General features: G+C 38.4%; 1 protein-coding gene across 1 annotated transcript in view; it reads right to left on the bottom strand.

The window, feature by feature from the left end:
- The window catches only part of dachs (unconventional myosin-IXb-like dachs), a 68,480-nt gene that overhangs the window by 36,926 nt on the left and 22,815 nt on the right, over positions 1-8,739 (bottom strand). The window lies entirely within an intron of this gene.

Here is an 8,739-nt window from a genome sequence, read left to right as displayed (position 1 = left end):
GCGCCCTCTTCAAGATATCACTGGAATTATCCGAAGAATCTTTCTCTAGTAATGCTATGATCACGACTGTCAAACAGTGTAAATTTTTCCCTGTTGGAGGTGAATAGAGGGCAGGTTGGTACAGCACGATGTAGGGATTAATGCTGGAATTCTCCTTATTAACACAATGGATGTGGAGTTCCGTTGCTTGTTCTTTTTGGTTTTATACACGAGCTTTGCTAACTGGTAAGTTTACTGAGAAGACGTTTGCTCGCTTAGATGTGTATTATTGCGGTAGAAGTAGACAACGGCAATTCATTATTGACACTCGAGATAATCTGAAAGGTTTTTCCCAATTTTCATCCTCTGATGGGACGTCATCCGGCTTCCTGGCAATTTCAATTTGGAGCGCGTGCTACAACCCATACACCTCATTAATTTCCTAGCCACAAGCTCACAGTTACACTTGCTTATTGCGGTATTTTATTTGACTTGTTTCTTTAACGAGCTCATTAAACACGCCCATTTCATATCAATATTGCAATAAAACAGCGATAAAACAGTGTGCCTCCTGGTGGCGAAGAGAGAAACGAGGGTTCCGATGAATTATGTGCGAGGATCGATGCTTTGTGCAGCATTAATATGCTACGCAAAGGAATTATTAAGGGATGTCATCCTTAATAACCCTTAATGTCGGTCTCTCCCAACGTCGATCTCCCACGCGACTAACTGCGCCAAAAGCAACAATACAGGATGCGAGACCGGATCAACGGCCATACAATGAGGTCACTATGAGAGAAAGGCCAAGGCAATCGGCAGGGTCGACAGTCTGCCTTGGGACTTGACATATCAAACGGTTGTTGATGTCCAGTAGCTAGCTAATCCGCGACAATGTCATAAACACAATGGTTGGCATTTTGCCCAAACTGTCAACTATACTTTTCGATCGCGTGTGCGCTGAAATTCAATTTACTAAAATATTATCAGCAGCAAGCGATCAGCTGCATGTTCCGGTCACATGAGTAATCTCTCTTTCCCCTCCCTCCCGTAAGCAATACCGATGGTCGAACTGAGTTCTAATTTCATTATCAGAATACTTTAAAAGCAGCTTGTTTCGGTTTAGGAGCAACGAGTTGCTATCTGTTCAGGGAACCCAAGAACTTTTTGATGGGTTTCTTCTATCGTTTTCGACAGAACATAAACTAGTAAGTTTATCTCTTGTCTTCATGGGTGTGCTGCCAATTCATTGACAGTGAACTTGAAAATGAACGTATGTACTTATGCAATGCAATATTCTTTTAGGAATATAGAAACACTTCTAGACAACTCCGATGTCTTTTGTTTATTTTCCTCAGAGTGGGTGGAACCTGGCATCTAATCACATTGAGCCCAAAGGACCTTTATCAGGGCTTTTTCAACTGAAGGTGAGTTAGTCAGTATTATACGGGAGGGGGGGGGGAACTGGAATTTTTACTCAAGGGAACTACAATCTTTCGTTCGTTCTGAAAAACAGACAAATCTACCAGAATAACAAACAGAATTTATAAATATAATACTTTGGCCTCATAGCCTTAGTTGTTTCATCTGCAATTATAAAACAACCCAACCCAGCACGGCACACAGAATCACATGGGCATTTGAAAAAAGTAATAATAAATAAATGTTCTCAATTCAATACAAACTTCCATAAATGTTTTTGTTTGTATACTTTCAATAGATACTGTAAATTATCGATAGCGGATAATGGATACAATAGCGGACTTGGTCTGGATTAAAACGAAGTTTAAGATCCTCCAAGAGAGGAAAATCTTGTACTGCTAAGAATGTGTTTGGTTACGATTCAGTTCTGATAATGATGAGGAGGTTCCCCAAAATTTTGGCTTTAGATTCGATTTAAACAACTCTAGAAGCTGAAGCCCAATACAATAACTGTTATAACTAGGAATAACTAACACAGCAACAGTGTAGTCTGTCCCAGTGGATAAGATTAAGAGGGGAGGTTCGATTTTAGCAATCGCTAATCAATCAGGACATTGTAGCTACAAAGTTGTTTCATTTTTGTTTTCTAAATTAGAACTTTTCAGTTTCATTAACCGAGAGAGAGAGAGAGAGATCTATCCATGCCACTGGACAGCGTGGATAAATATATTTCATGACAGCAATATTAGCCTAAAATTCCAAAAAAAAAAAAAAAAAAAAAAAAAAAAAAAAAAAAAAAAAAAAAAAAAAAAAATGCTCTCAGCCTGTTAAAGGCGCACGCTCAAGAGCTACACCACGTCTGATGTGCATCATTCCACAAAGTTTTTAGCCGTTCTTGTTTTTATTTCATTGCAGGTCTCCGGTTCGGCAAGTATTGTCGGAGCCCGGGGCAGGCACTTCCATCAGACGTGACAGCGAACATTAGGCTTGCCAGTATAATGGGCCCACAGCGTGTGTGGATGATTATAATTTCCTGGAAGACCCAGCCCACTTGGACAGCAACTATAAAAACTATTATTACACAGCTGCAGATGCTTCCCCCCCTCCCTCCTGGGTCTCGGGGAGATGCGAGTCATTTAGGATGACATTCTGACGAAACCCAGGTATACATAAGATGTCTGACCGGTTTACCCCACAATGATTTAAGAGGCATCAAACACGTGCACAAATGGATTCCGAAATCTTTGCAGAAAAATTCTGTGTGTGTGTGTTTATAGTCTAGTCGATCTTTCCTCATTTGTTTTTCATGCATTCTTTTTGTATCAAAAAATGTTCTAATCGACAGAAAAAAAACAACAATAGCAACTCTAGATGCTCTTTTGTTCAATAATGCAACTCAAGAACAATATTGTAGTATTCGATAGTCTGTCCGTTTTTATGATGTTTATGCAGAGAAGCACACGTGTAGACAAGTGGGAAAATACTGATAAGTACCTAATCAATGCCCCACGAGAGAGAGATTGCAGATGCGCACTAGAGCAATTTGCATGCACTGGGCTAGTGAAATGTAATTCGAATAATTTCAAATTTTAATAATTACCTTAGTTTATGAGCAGGTTTCAGTGGGAATTTTAAATACCAGAGTCATCTTTATTTTAGCATTTAAATGAAGCACTTTGAGTCACACAATTAAGCAAAGCGATACGACAATATATGCCGAAACTAAAAACATTACTATACAAAAGTGAAATTCTCTTTACTCAGTTGTTCTCGTATAAAACACACGAATCATTTAGTATTACTTCACCAGGAAGAAAAAGGCATTTCGTTCATAATTAATATCAGAGTTTCTTGATTTATTTTTAATATAGATACAAATACATTTTTAAAAAAGTCTATCAGACGAATCCAAACATGAGTATGAATGTCTCTAGGTTGATTTATGCCAAACTGAATAGTGCTCCTGCTCCCCAACCAGTTTCATCACGTTGTTCAAAATCACCACCCTACTTATCTAAAACATGCCCTGAAAAAAAATAAAAATATCTTTGGTATCAAAATAGAAGGTTCCCGGATTACCTAATTCTCGTCCACTTAAGTTATCGAATGGCAGTATAAATTTACGATCTTAAGTGAATGAGACTCCCCCCCCCTCAAAAAAAAGAAAAAAAAGTAACAATGATGTAATACCCTTTAGCATCTCATGTCTGGAATATATCTCCAAGGTGGAAGTCTTAACCTAATAACCTTTATTTCCGGGATTCAGGCTATTTGTGTCTTAAAGAGTTTCGAGTTCCCCCCCCCCCCCCTCGTTTTCAATTTTATTATTATCGTCATCATTACCGGGTTTGGAGTTCTTTCTAGGTCGAAGGTAAACATCAAAGGAAGGAAGGAAGCTGTTTGTTAAAGGCTCCACACTAAGGTCCCTCTGGCGAGAAAATCCACCTGAGAGTAGGTGCGCTGGCAGGTAACAACCGCATAAAATGAACCCTGGAGCTCTATCCGCTTCAGTCAATGGCGTTAAACTCTAAGAAAGGTACGGCTGCTTGGTTTTTCTTAAGGTGCTCGGGGTCAACGCCTCGACCAATCCCTGCACAGGTGAGGATGACACAGTGTAGGAGAGGGGAGAGAAGTAAATAAATGGGATGCATACAAATATTGTACCAGGGACAAGAATGTTGTGCTGACGAAGCTTAGAATACACAGTGGAAAAATTCCCTACTAGTTATAGCAAACCCTGATCCCCTCCCCCTCTCTCTCTCTCATATTCTTTATAATGAAGTTGAGACAGACAATGTGTTATGTGTGTACACTACGTTGCACAAAGTTAAAGATCACTTACTGGTATCGACCGTTTTTCAATTGGTGGTTTACAATAATTATATTAGCGGGAGGAAAAGTAGCAAAGCATATACATATTTCAGAATCAGCTTAATTGTTTTTGAAGTTATGTTTATTCCGTTTTAGAAGAAGTTTATTCCTGATAACAACTGTGTGATAAGCTCCAACAATGTCAAGAACAAGCGATTGAATCTGAAAGCATGATTTAATCTCTTTTTTTATTATATTTTTATATATTTTTAATATTTATATATATATATATTAAATTAAGACTAGTCAGCAAATTGGCTATTAAAATGATTCGTCCCCAGTGAACGGAGGCCTTTGAACACTAGTACTAATCATTCTAGAAAATATTGTTAACGAAAGCAAGCAAGCAAATTCAACTAAACCCAAACTACCGGCTAAAACAAATGCCTAAGCTATAAAGAAGGCTTTATTGGCGCAAGTAGATGGAAATAATTTATGAGAATCCAGTACCGTCTACGTCTGGTGTAACTTTTTAGTACGATAAATTTGAGTGTATCCACTGCAGTCTGAATATCTTCCACCATTGAATTTCAATCGTGGAAAGTTCGACATCGCCCATAGTGCCAGTGACGCAAATTCACCGATAAGAAATGAAATAGCTGGCCCTCGTAGTTATCAATGTTCTTATCAATGTTAATACGAAAGTTAGATCTTTGTCGCGATGACTGAATAATGATCACAGCTTCCATTAAACGCAGATGATAAGTAAGACAACTTACTTGCAAGGTTTGATAAATAGAAGTTCTGTTTAGTTACCAAAACAGAACATGCGAATGCCTATCCAAGTGTCTTCACAAGTAACGTGATGACAAACTAAATTCGCATGAGAACTTTAGTTCAAGAACAGTACCGAGAACAGAGACGACCTTATCTCAACTACTGGGAAAAGAAAAACCAGGAAATTCAGTTGAAATCCTGAAGAATGCTTCCAGGGATGAAAATATCCCGTACTTTGGAAAATAACTTAAATGCAAGTTTTGTTTTGGTAATATCGTACAGTTAGGAGAATTTTGCTGAAAATCTTTTGATCGACTTGGGATGTCGCTAGCTATATCAGAATTTTAATGTGGAATCTATTTCACATGCCCGTCTGGAGTGGTACGAGATCGTTATTTTTGCATATTATTGGTAAACTAGTAAAAATATTATTCTTTCCTAAATTGTTTTGCACCATTCTTTTGGCCGCTTCTTGATGCATATGTAGCAAAAACGTAACGATTGATTACTGGTAAGCGAGTTCGAGAGAAGAAACTGCATTTCGTTTATAACGATGGGAAGAAGCACTTACTTGATCATCGAGTGGCATTGCCAAAACACAAACAGAATTACGACTGAAATTCCATTTTGATATCGAAGTCTGCAAGAAATTTCCTCCAAAACAAGTGTAATTAAAAAAGGAATGGAACGTATTAAAGGGATAACTCCGCAAAAAAAAAAGGAAAAAAAGTGCAGTTGTTGGATTATTTCTTCTGTTTGTTCCTTCATTTTGAGAAGAAAAAAAAAAGAAAAAAAAAGACCATAAGAGCAAGAACAAGAGGATATGGTCTTCGTTTAGAGTTAGTCAGCACATTATTGTAAAATAGGGAAGGAAAATAAATGGAAATTAGTTTAAAATATGTTCACGCTGGATTTAAAGGAAAGAGAACAAAATAGAAAAAAGGTATCTAATTTCTTTCGCATATTTTAAATTATCTTTCTTAAGCACCAGTGTTTCTTTGTTATAAGGGCATCGTTCGTATGACAGACAGACCAAACACCACAAAATTTGGAACTAAAGTTGCGTCATATACACTGGTGTCCAAAAGCAAAGAACGAACTACATTTTTACCTGTATATGAAAAAAAAAAAAATTCATGAATACAGCAATGTGAACATAATTTATTGCCAGCATAATAATAATAAATTATATTACACAAAAAATGTTATCAATTTCGAAAAAAATAAATTACAATACCTATATCTGGCAAAAGTTACAAATTTCTAAAGGACGTAGTTAAGGAATTAATGTGCAGTGCTTGAAGAAAAATATGCTGAGATATTTCCATATGGAATATATTCACACTGAACTGTGATGCAGCTCTCACAACGTCGTACCATACTTAGCACCAAGTGATTCAGGAGTTCTTTAGGCAAACTGGCCCACTCCTCCTTCAGAGCAAGGATAACGCCTTGTTTGTTTTCTAAAGGGGAATTTCTAACAGCAATGCGTCTCCCATTGCATCCCAAACGTGTTCTATGGGATGAGATGTGCTGACATCTCGATTCGATTAATATTCTCGGGTCTTCAGAAGTATCTCCACTGTCCCTGTACGATATGGTGTGGCATTGGCATCCATAAAAATGAATTCTTCGCCTACATCACCACGAAACAATCGCACATGACGTAAGAACTTCGTTGTAATATCGTTCGCCAGTCATAGTTCCTTTTTTCCAGCACTTGTAGCTCGGTGCGTCCATTAAGTATAATGCCTCCCCAGCACCGCCGTATCTATCCATTTGAAAAACATTCTCACAATGGTAATCAGTACCACTTTCACGCCAGAACGTTGTCGTCTAGGATCGGAGGAAACACTAAAACGACTCTTATCTGTAAAGAGTACACTAGCCCATTGGTGTCTAATTTGTATGGATAAACACCACTTAAAACGTGCTATACGATCACCTGTAGATAAAGGGACACAAACTAGAGGACTTCGGTCGTATAGGCCTACTTGTTGCAGACGTCTTGCTACAGTTTGTCGAGATATCAGCGCAGCTGTGCTTGAATGGAGCCGACTTGCAAGCTGACGTGCAGTAGTAGGTCGATTACGTTTTGTTGTTATAAAAAACTATCATATTCCGTGGTAGAGTGAGAGCGATCTCTTAGCAAACGTCTGAACCCCATTCCATTGGTTTGAAACGCTGCCCAGAGCCTGGACACAATGCTATTTGAAATCCAAACTCTCTGGCAATATCCGTAATTCTAAGGCCTTCAAGTTTTCCAACAATTCTTCCTCCGCCCCCCCCCCATCTAGATGGCGTCTATGAGACATTACAAGACATCCAAGTTTGCAACTTTATTCCTTCACGAAAAGAACTTCTGTGAAACACAATTCGCTTATCGCAGCCTTTTAATGTCGAGTGCTATCACGTGATCCCTTTGTGCACGATTCGAAAATCTGAACGTGTGCCCACTTTCTACTGGAAATCGTCAGTTATACAAATTGCCACAAGCTGATTCATCTGAATGTTATTATTATTATTATTACGTGACACCTCCAAGGAGTCCAAAGACTCATTGAGGGAGGGCACCTACTCTACAACTCTCCATCTCCACCACCTATAGCGAAAAGCATCATCTTACACTAACACCCACCACCACTAATATTTTCGCAGACAATCACAAACATCCGTGCCCACGGCGGGATTCGAATCTGCAGCCTTTTGGCTGGAAAGCGAATACGCTAATACACTCGGCCAACCAGGCCGGCTGCGGTTATTATCTTCAGAAACAGTGTTCGTTCTTAGGTTTTGGACACCAGTGTATCTGCACTATATTTTACCCAGTTAAGGGGAAATATTGAAAGAATGAATCGCTCACCGAGATGAAGAAACATCGGAGATCCCATTGACTCAAAAAAACCTCTGGGAAAACTGATCGATGGAACTGCTACATTGGTACGTGTATGTGGGAATGTTTGTTGTGTGTGTGTGTGGGGGGGGGATAGTTCGCTTTGGATCTCCAATCAAAGTTAATCGTAAAGAGACATATATATAATCAGATGGTGTAGTTTCTCATTGAAGGTTACAGAGATTTCTAAAAGTTAACTGCACCAGTCACAGAAGTTTATCTTTTTGATAAAAGTTGTAAGATAAACGAAAGTTACCCATAAAGATCATTCACTTCAGTAATTTTCGATGGATATCTCCACGAAATGGAGTGCAAAAGCATTCAGTTTTTCTGCTTCTACATACACCAAATGACATCAAATTAGCATTGCTTGTCCGTTTTGAAGGCTTTCTCTCGGAATTAATCTGGATTAGGAAGCTCCTAACAAGCAGCAGAATGTACGATTTTAAGGTTGAAAATGAAAATATTTGTTTTCGAATTCAATCCAGGAGAAAAGGAAATTATTTCATTCCATAAAACTATGATGGTAAATTAAATATAGAAATAGACAACAGAATCAGCAAAGCTGGTATGGTGGGAAGTCAATTGAATAAATTCATATGGAATAAGAAAGAAATTAGTCGGAACACTAAATTAGCTGTGTACAAGACAGTGTTCAAACCAGTTTTAACTTATGGATCTGAGAGCTGGGTCAGAAGTAAAACACTTGACCAAAGACTAGAGACCACAGATATGAGAGTCCTGAGAAAGATTATACGCGTGAACAGATGGCATCAATGGCAGTATCATATTAAAAACGAGGATATTAGGAAAGAACTTGACATTGTCAGCATCCAGGAATGCGTTAGCAGAGCTAATCT

Source organism: Typopeltis vanoorti, chromosome 21 (assembly GCF_054136105.1).
Source record: "Typopeltis vanoorti isolate ZY-2024b chromosome 21, IOZ_Tvanoo_1.0, whole genome shotgun sequence".
NCBI lineage: Eukaryota > Metazoa > Arthropoda > Arachnida > Uropygi > Thelyphonidae > Typopeltis > Typopeltis vanoorti.
This window is presented reverse-complemented; position numbering and strand designations above follow the sequence as displayed.